At 34.0% G+C, this 9880-nt stretch overlaps 1 protein-coding gene across 1 annotated transcript in view; it reads right to left on the reverse strand.

Annotated features, from left to right (window-relative positions):
- Positions 1-9880, reverse strand: part of LOC105153914 (Transcriptional-regulating factor 1) — a 432031-nt gene that overhangs the window by 421319 nt on the left and 832 nt on the right. The window lies entirely within an intron of this gene.

The raw sequence follows: 9880 nt of genomic DNA on the forward strand, positions 1-9880 counted from the left end.
GGCTCGTATTACGCGAGATATTTCGAATGTCGAACTCGGATGTCGAGATATAAATCCGGAATCGAGGCGGGTCCCTCTGTCAACAGCGTTTTTAATGATTTCGAACATTTCGAAAACTCGCCGAATGATCCCTGCGCGTGACGGGTGGGGTAGATATAGTACAGACGTATGTGTATACATATATATATATATGTATGGCGAACGCGACATATGCGGCATTGGCCGATCGCATTGGCAGCCGTGGCCTTTTTGATCGAGTTTACAATTACACGTCACCTGTCCTATACGGGCGCATTACGGCCATCGTGACGATATTGCCTTCGCGCCTGGTAGACCGTTAACACCGCGTTCGTACGCGAGTTCGTTCATTAATAATAGAAGCATTATTAACAGCCGGCTGTACCGGAAATATTACCGATAATCGCCACGAAACCCGAATTTGCTTTACACATGTCACACACATTTAAGTATTGGTCATAATGCATACGCGGATTGTAATTTTTAGAGACCGCGGAAAGCTGCTACAAATCGGATCCGACAGATCTTCCTATTTAATGCAATAGTGGGCATTTAAATATCTATATCGCATTCCGCAAGTAAAAAGAAAATATATATTTATGCGGAAATGCATCTGTGTCGTAATTTTGTTTCGTTAAAACAATTTAGATTCAATTAGATAGCTAATTCTTTCTGAATTATAAACCAATGTATGATAAAGTGTAAACGAAAATTTATATAATATAAGATAAGATATAGAATATAGGATCGTTATAACGTGATAACACAAACTATACACGGAGAAAATTTTGTTTTAAAATTTATTCCGAAAATATGGTAGTTGTGGTATAATATAATATTTTAAAGATTTGTACCATGTACTTCAAACTAAAATTAATCAAACTTATTTTATACTTAATTATTTTATACTTTATTATTTTATTAATGAATGAGAGAGATTTACATTCTTGGAAATACAATGTTGTCCCACGATTATCATATTTTCAGGATAAATTCTAAAAAAAAATTCTCTCTGTGTAGAAATCAATGTCTTAAACGATCTAGCTGGATCTTAAATGCTTGTATGAAATAATTCTGTGTGAATTTATTTACTACATATGCAGTCCTTTGAAACGCTAACTCTACTAAACTACTATAGTAATATCACGAGTTAAATTGACTAGCAATTTCGCATCTTCGAACAATCTTAATAATGTTGAGTGACATGTTAAAATCTGTAAATAATTAATTCTTATGGCGAAAAATATTATATTACCTCGACCGGGAGTTAAACTTATATAAACGGGAAAATTTATATAATCAAAGTCATAACTCCATTTTGGAATTATTATACTAACAATAAGTAACATTAAAGCAGCTTGATGGTATACAATCTATCTATTTCTCGATATAATTTATAAATGAAAAAATGATTGATTTACGTTATAATTTAACGCCTCATAAATCAAAGATATTTCCAAAACAAATTTCCGAAGATATGAGAGTTTACGTTATTCATGTACAGAAAAATTGCGTTTAATATTTGATGCATCAAAAGCAACATCTCGACAGTTTCGATTTACAGTAATCCGTTGGATCACGACAGCGCATGATCCGATCGTTGTTATTGGACGCGAATCGTTAATTACAATCGAGAGAGAGAGAGAGAGAGAGAAAGGGAGAAAATCGGAGGTCCTAATAGTAACTTTCGATTCGCCGGGGAAATGCGATAAAGGCGAAACAAGCGTGGGATATAAAAGCTCTCTCGCCGACCGGGCGCAACGTGGGCGCGGCTAAACAATTTCGCGAAACAAATTTTAATTGCAATTACTTCGCGTCCGCGTCGCCGTCAGAGCGTGAATCTGCCGCATGACACGCATCGCCTCTCGCGTGCACGCGTGCGACTTTGGCTACTACTGTGAACTAAAACCGAAAATAAAAAATTAAAAAAAAAAGGGAAGAGGTAATACTAATTAAAGTACATACGAAAAAAGCATCGCGTGTACGTGGCCGAATATACGCAACCTGATTTTCCACGGATTAAGATCATTTCTTCGACAATTTGAAGTGCAGAGAATCGAGAATTAAAGAGGAAATCGATAATATCTCGTCGAACGGTATTTGTGTGTTGAATTTACTCCTGACATTTTCCAGACCAAATAAAAAGTGCATTTATCGAGCACGTGCGAAACATAATGTCTATTATTCTGACAGAATCATGCGAAATTTGACATCGACTTTTCCATCGCGCGTTATGCTTTCAGTCTTTTTACGTCAAATGAAAACCTATATATATATATAAACGACGGCCATTTTCGCATTGACACGCCACGTTGCGCGTCGCGGTAAAATAATTAAGCGTTAAATGTTGCCGCCACGTTTACTCGCCGATAATAACTGATTTTAACGTTGTACTATTACGGTCAGTATACGGGCACGACGTAGCGGTGCGTGAAACGGCGTACGTTCACCGCGTAACGATGAAAAGCCAGCGAGTTAATCTGGTTTTTATCCGCTACCGTGCACGTGGATACGCACATTACCGATAATACATTAATATCGCGTAATATTATTTATACTCTTTATTAACATTATTATACTCATTATTAATATTTAGCAAAGCAGATTTTAATTTAAAAATGACACAGGAATAATATGTTCGTGCACATTTACATCAATATTGTACGTACACGAACATAACATTCGTGTGCGTTATATTGTCGCCGTTTATTGAAACGAATTTCAATTTGAAAAAGACGAACTATGTTCTCGCGTACGAATGCCGCGCTGCGAAACGATCGTGTGTGTCGCGTGTACAAGCCATCGTCGTATGTTAACGATGGTATTCCGTTTTGTAACGGAACCTCCTGTTGTAATTAAATTGGAACTGGTGAAAACGATAACTGACCTGAAATTACGGAACGTTTGCGTGTGCATTTGCGTAGATTCGCTGCAAATACGAACTCGCCAACGAATGCAATCATACTTGTAACATTTCCCCCGCTCTCGGGATTTGCACATACGATATAGTTAGCATTCTGCGGTCAGGGTCCTTTATTCAAATCACCTGCGCAAACCGGAAACTCGGAACGAGATCTAGCCGACAGCGAATTTTGACACAAATGGTTGACCTATTATCGTAAGGACGCGGAAAATTCACCGACCAGAAAACGACCGATAAAATCTTTTACGTCATTCCGAATTATGTTATTCCGTTACGCAACTATCTCGAAATTATTGGCTCGATTATAGATAGTATGTCGATATTCTCCCATAGGAGAAATAAGAGCATTACTAACGTAGATAAAGTAGACAATATCTAATGACTAATATCTCTTGACTAATATGCATCACTAAGAAATATAAATACAATGATAAGTTATCTCGCATCATTAATTTTTACTAGATATCAATGGTAAAGCTATCTCTCGTTTGAACGACTGTATTATGCAATAATTGTCTCATGCACTTGGATAACAATTGCTGAAAAAGAAAATGTATTATAATAAATTCAATTTAGGCAAATTAGATACATTCTTTACGTTAATTATATAATATATATTGTGTTTTCATAAAAATCGTATTTTATGGAAAATATAAGAGTAAAGACAAAATAAAAACATTAGTTTTAATGATAAATGTCGTACACAATTCAAAACAAAAAGATAGCGATATATTGAAGCTGTTCGAAACACGTGAGCAATCAAGTATTAATTATTGTACTGCACTTTGATCTCGGGAGGGTTGCTCTAATTAAAGAAACGCAATAATATCGAGTCAAAGGGTTACGATATAACCGGAGGCTGACAGTAGCAAGGGGACTTATTTTTGGACGGGGATGACAAATTTACAGAGACGAGCCGGCAGCTGTCACAGACGCGAAATATATCGATTTTATGAATGGACCGCAGAGTTTTCCGGAGGTATAGACATCCAATTACCTCATGGAAGAAACAGACGCGGCGACCGGTTATAAATATAGCATCCGATAAAATCCCGAATGCGCGCGGCGCGACGTGCAATATTAATGTAATTTTTCGAGGACGCACACACAATGCTGTACATTTATACGCTGCTGTCATATTATATTGTATGTGCTATTGTTTGTTAGACTAAAGGAGATTTATAGATTCGGTTCTAACAAAAGTGTAAAGGTCGTGTGTTTACGAAACGATTTGAGATATCAGAAAATGCTTTCCAACTTTCCGCAGATCGATTTATATACAAATCTGAAGATATAAATTTTCGATCTAATATATATAATATAATCTGAAAATAAGTCTATACGTGTGCGTATATGCGTGTATGTAAATTGTAAACACGTATACGCGTGGGAAGTTAATCATGCACGAAGGAAATACGACGACGAGCACCGTCACCGCAAAATTAAAGTCTCCCGGGGAATGTCGAAAATTCTACAGTACAGACGTGCGACATTAATTGCAAGTTAACAGGTCAATACGTATAAAAATACGACGCACGGTGCACCACGTTATTAGAATCCGTATTCTTACACATGTCGAAATTAAATGACAATCCCGTAAACGAGATATGTTTTGAAGGATTTAAATATATTTATTAATATATTTACATTAAAGTATACATATAATTAAAATTTTGGAGTACGTAACAAAGATAAAATATTAAATAACTTGAATATCGTACTACACAGATAATTATGATGAAAAACAGGAAATCTATAAATCTCGTAAATAATATCGGAGCCAACATTAACGTTTGTTGTTAGTGGTCAATGAACAAAAATATTTAACTACGATGGCTCGTAAAGTTACTAACGTTATTAACCAGCATTTATATGCCCATAGCACGTGCACTCGGTGGAAACCACATGATGTAATAGCAAAACGTTGAGCAAAATTTGTACGTACGTATTATATGGCAAACATGAGATTTCATCAAAATCCAACATTTCTGTGTGAATCATTCTATCTTTCCAAATATTTACAACGCGCTGTATAAAACTATGTGTGAATTTCAAAATTAATTATAATAGAACTATATTTCTAAAGTAAAAAATATATAAAAATATATAAATGTATATACAATTTTTGTTTTTTTTTATAGTTGTTAATTTAATATAGCTGTTAGACCAATTCATATTTAATTTTTAGTATACATGACTCATTCACGTTTTTTTTCTTTAAAACATTAGAAGTACTTAACTATATAATGGCTCTATTTCTTCTTCTTTTATATCACAACTTTACGAATACTTTCAAAAATGTTAAAGTATACGTAAGAATTACTTAATAATTTTAATATATTGATGAAAATTAACTCAAAATACGAATGACTAATCGTATGTAGTAAAGAAAAATTATTGTATGTATTAAAGGTTAAGAAATACGTTCAAGTTAGTAAATAAATTCATATTATTAAAAGAATTATACAGGTAGAGAAAAATTATACTGTGCTAAATACTATACTGTAAAAATTACGACAAAATTGCCTTAATAATTTATAATTTATATATTAGGTGTTGGAATTAATTCGTAGCGTTTTACAAGTGATGGGAAGTACTTTCATTAATGTATTTTTTAATGCTCATGTGAAATAAATAACATTCTTTCATTAAAAAACGCTACGAATTAATTCCAACACCTAATATATTTATAAAACGTATACATTATATGTAAGTATACAGAAGAAATAACTGTTTTTCAACAAGTATTAATGAATTCTGCGGTAACAATATATGAGATACGGCGCAATATACGTGATACGATAATACGAGCTTACATAATGCGAACGAAGTGACCGCGGAAGAAATGGAATAAAAGACCAGCGAGAAGAAAATCAACCAGCGAGATTGATGAGTTCGTAAGTGAAAGGGTCGAAGCGTGCAGGAAAACGGTTGGATGCGCGAAGAATTATTTTTCTGAGTTTCGCGAATAAAAAGCGAATGTACGAGGCCGCTCTACACCGTTAAAAAACCAGGCAAAGTAATTAAGCACGCGAGTAATTACACGCCACTAGCGTGGACTGCGTCGATACTTCAATTACTTATCCGCGTGAGTTGGCGAGTTTGACGTTTTTAGTTAAGATTGGGGAAGAAAGAGAGAGAGAGAGAGAGAGAGAGAGAGAGAGAGAAGAGTCAAAGACGAAACTTCAAATTACAGCTCACGCTCCGTTTGTGAAAATCTACTACACGAATAACAGAATGACAAGTGCAACGGTTTTACGCTGTGATTAGAGAAATAGAGTTGTTTGTTCCAAGTTCTAAGATTAGAGGCTCAATTGAGAAGAATTGATTTCTTCCTAGTATTGTATCATTCAACGATATTATATCTAAATCTTAACGCGCTATTAATTTTATTTCGCCGAGCATCTCAGAAATTATTTAACCCTCCATGGTCCGACCATGGTTTTTTTTACTGCTTTCCTAGTCCAATCTAGAATAAAAATCCTCAAGAGATTGGACCATTTAGACAACTTCTGATTCGTCTGTTATATTTTTCAAGACCTTAAGATGGAATGAGATGCATAAAATGAAATAAGATGCATGTAAATATTTCATTCTATGCATATTTCTTGCAGATCCTGAAAAATATAAGACTAAATATATTACATTGCCCTCTCCAATCTCTTACTTAAGTATTTCCAGTCCAACCGCATTACTGATACCTGATTATGTTCCTCAAAAGGGTTCTCTTTTAGGTTTTAAAAAAATCTGAAAAAATTTGGATACACTCTTTCAACATTCAAGAATACGATTTTACAATAATATGACCCGAAATGTTTTCTTTTTTTTTTTATATATCCGAATTTGAGGCAGAATAATTCAAAACTGAAAATTCTACATCTTCAGAGTCCCGATTAGACCACGGAGGGTTTAGCAGATTCACTTATATAATACTCGTGATACATATATGTACATATATTTGCAGAAGGTTGAATTGATATCTGAAGATCGTGTAGAACACAACTTTCAGGCAAGAACGTAACGGAAAGATGATACGTTACACGTGGCACGCCGACGCGTTCATCGGATTTCGCGACATTCGCTCGTGCAAAATGCACGTCGACCACGTTGGGAGAACGAAAATGGCGGCATTTTACATGCAGTCGGTCGGTGGCGATATCAGAAATGCCACGCGTGCACGTGACGGGACGTGGTGCGGCAATGTCACGCGATTTTCGTGAAAAAAAAGAGAAGCAAAAACAGCCATCCATTTCCGGCCACGACACGCGGACTAATGGCACACGGCTTTTCATTACGACTATGCATCGTGCGTCGACTGCCGATAGAGCTTTCACCATCGCGTCGTATTTTACAGAACAAATATAAACAAATATCTACGGCTATAAATAGTACGGAAGAGAAAAATATCAACGTAATAACTTATGGATCGATTCCCTGTACGAATACCGGTGGATCCATTCGCATCATATCTCGAACATATCCGGAAAATGATCGTCAAAAGTTCAATAGTGTATCACGAATAATTTACTGATATAATCTATCAATTAATATCTGCATGGAAAGATCAGTTTTAATGGAATATTTAAAAATTTAATTAGATACAGATCTGAAAACTTTTGTTGAACCATCAAACTATAAATAATTATGTAGAATGCTCAAACTAATTGCTAGAACGTCAAAACTTTTTGCAGCATTGTTCAGCATGCTTGAGATTCTTATACGTAATTATTTTAACAATCCAACAAAATTATTTTTAGATTTATATTTAGCCAAATTTTTAGATACTTCAGCAAAATCGTTCTTTCCATCATATTTGTAATTAAGTGTTTAAAGACTCTAAAGGCGAATGGGTTTTACAATACAATAGAAGAAATACAATTATTATTATAATTACATTATTTATAGAATAAATATTAACTTTTCACCGGCAATATTAGACTTTAAAAGAACAATCGATTTTTTTGTGAATTTTGGTAGATAAATTTAAATCCGTAAAAAAATAAGTAAAATACAATCCAACTTCTATAATAATTAATAACTCGTTAAAATTTTCACAATGTATGATTTTTTTCAGATTTTTATATAGTCCAGAACAATATAAAAATCTGTAGGTACTGAAATTTGATGATCCAAATTGCGGACGAAGGGAGAAAATTTCACATCGCCGAAAAAGGATTAAATATTAGAAATGAAAATTCAGACGGAAAATAAACGCCTTTTTTCTTATTTTTTTAATATTGAATATTTATTCCAGTTCCTAATATTTCTTCCATTGTGCGCAAGACTCAATAAACATAATAAGTCGTATATGTTTAATAAGTCTAACTAACATAACAAGAAAATTCCACATTAAATTAATTAATTATCGCTCAGAAAAATACATGAAGCTCCCGCGTTTCTCAGAGAGAAGTCAGATTAATAAATTGATACCTCGCAGCTGGCTGCGCTCCTTGGCAACGAGAATCTATTAGACACAACATTTGGCATCTTCTCGAGCAACGAGATCTCATGGATCTTAATGCGATCGTAGTTAAGATGCGTAGTTAAAAACGATACAAAAGACCACGCCTGCGACGACATTGCTATCTTTTTATCCAGCCTTATTTACGGGATTAAAACAATTCCGTTCAAAAATAATTACAGCACATGCTCGTGAGATAAGATAATAAAAAAAATACATCGCAAAAAAAACGTAGACAGGGCGATTGTTAACCGCATTGGTCGAGTGATTTGCAACGAAAATGACCTCATATCGAATTATCACATTAATTAGCAATTATTCCATGCAACATGTTGAACATTTTTTCGATAAACTAATCACAATTGCGAAATGTACATAAGAATATTATGGATGAAAAATTATATATTGTGTCACAGGACAAAAAGAAAATAGAAAAATATATAAAATATGTAAAATATAAATTTCCTATAATTTGAAGCTTTTTTCAAAAAAATATATATTGTATTAATGTCATATTTAAAAATCATTAGTAATACAATTCAAAATATGTATCTAAATTGTAATAAATAAAATTCGATAATACTTTACCGCAAAAATGACTCGCGAAATTTATGCTTATTTTATTAATGAATTAACGGATTCAAGTTCAATGCAGTATGGACACTGTACAATAAACCAATTTAAATAAAATAATTTGAGAAGAAAAACGCAAGAAAACAAGATAATACTTATTTAAAAATAATAAAAATAAGAACAAGATTTCTCTCTATAATAAGTTGAAACGGGACAGTAAAGCTAAAAATCATTTTTCATTTGTCTTTATCTTTTAATTAAAAAAAAATTAATAAATTATCAAAAATACATAATAATACGCATTTACATTTATATAATACGAATAAGGAAAAAATGTATAATTATATGCAAATGAGGAGAGAGAGAGAGAGAGAGAGGGGTCGCGAACGCGAACAGTTAACATTAAATTACTACGGACTTTTGCAGTTTTTCCAGTTTTTATCGTATTTTCCTTGAACGATATGGCGTCAAAGTGCAGGAAGTATTAACTTTTCGGTTTTTATCCTCTTTACGCGTGTTGCTCGAGGCAAAAAGCATCGACAACAAGCAAAGGTATCGACTATCACACACGGCGATTATTCGATATTCGCGGCGAGGGAACATATATACGCTTCCTCTGAAACTCGTTTCTATGTGAAGACGCGTCCGCTAGAATTTCGCTCGTTTTACCGGAATTTCGTCAGTCAAAAGCGACGTCAGCTGCGCGCATCATGTCCACAATCGCGAACTCGTTAAAAGTCGCTTTATAACGTCCGCTCGAGAAAATGAGCTATCGATTGAATCTTAATATTTTAATATCTTAACGATGCGCGTCATATACATATAGTTACTTTACAGTTTCGTATAGCATATACATATGTATTGAATTTATGCAAATCTCGCGTGACATGCGGCATGCAGGTGCG

This window comes from Acromyrmex echinatior, chromosome 6 (assembly GCF_024713525.1).
Source record: "Acromyrmex echinatior isolate Ae372 chromosome 6, ASM2471352v2, whole genome shotgun sequence".
Taxonomy (NCBI): Eukaryota; Metazoa; Arthropoda; class Insecta; order Hymenoptera; family Formicidae; genus Acromyrmex; species Acromyrmex echinatior.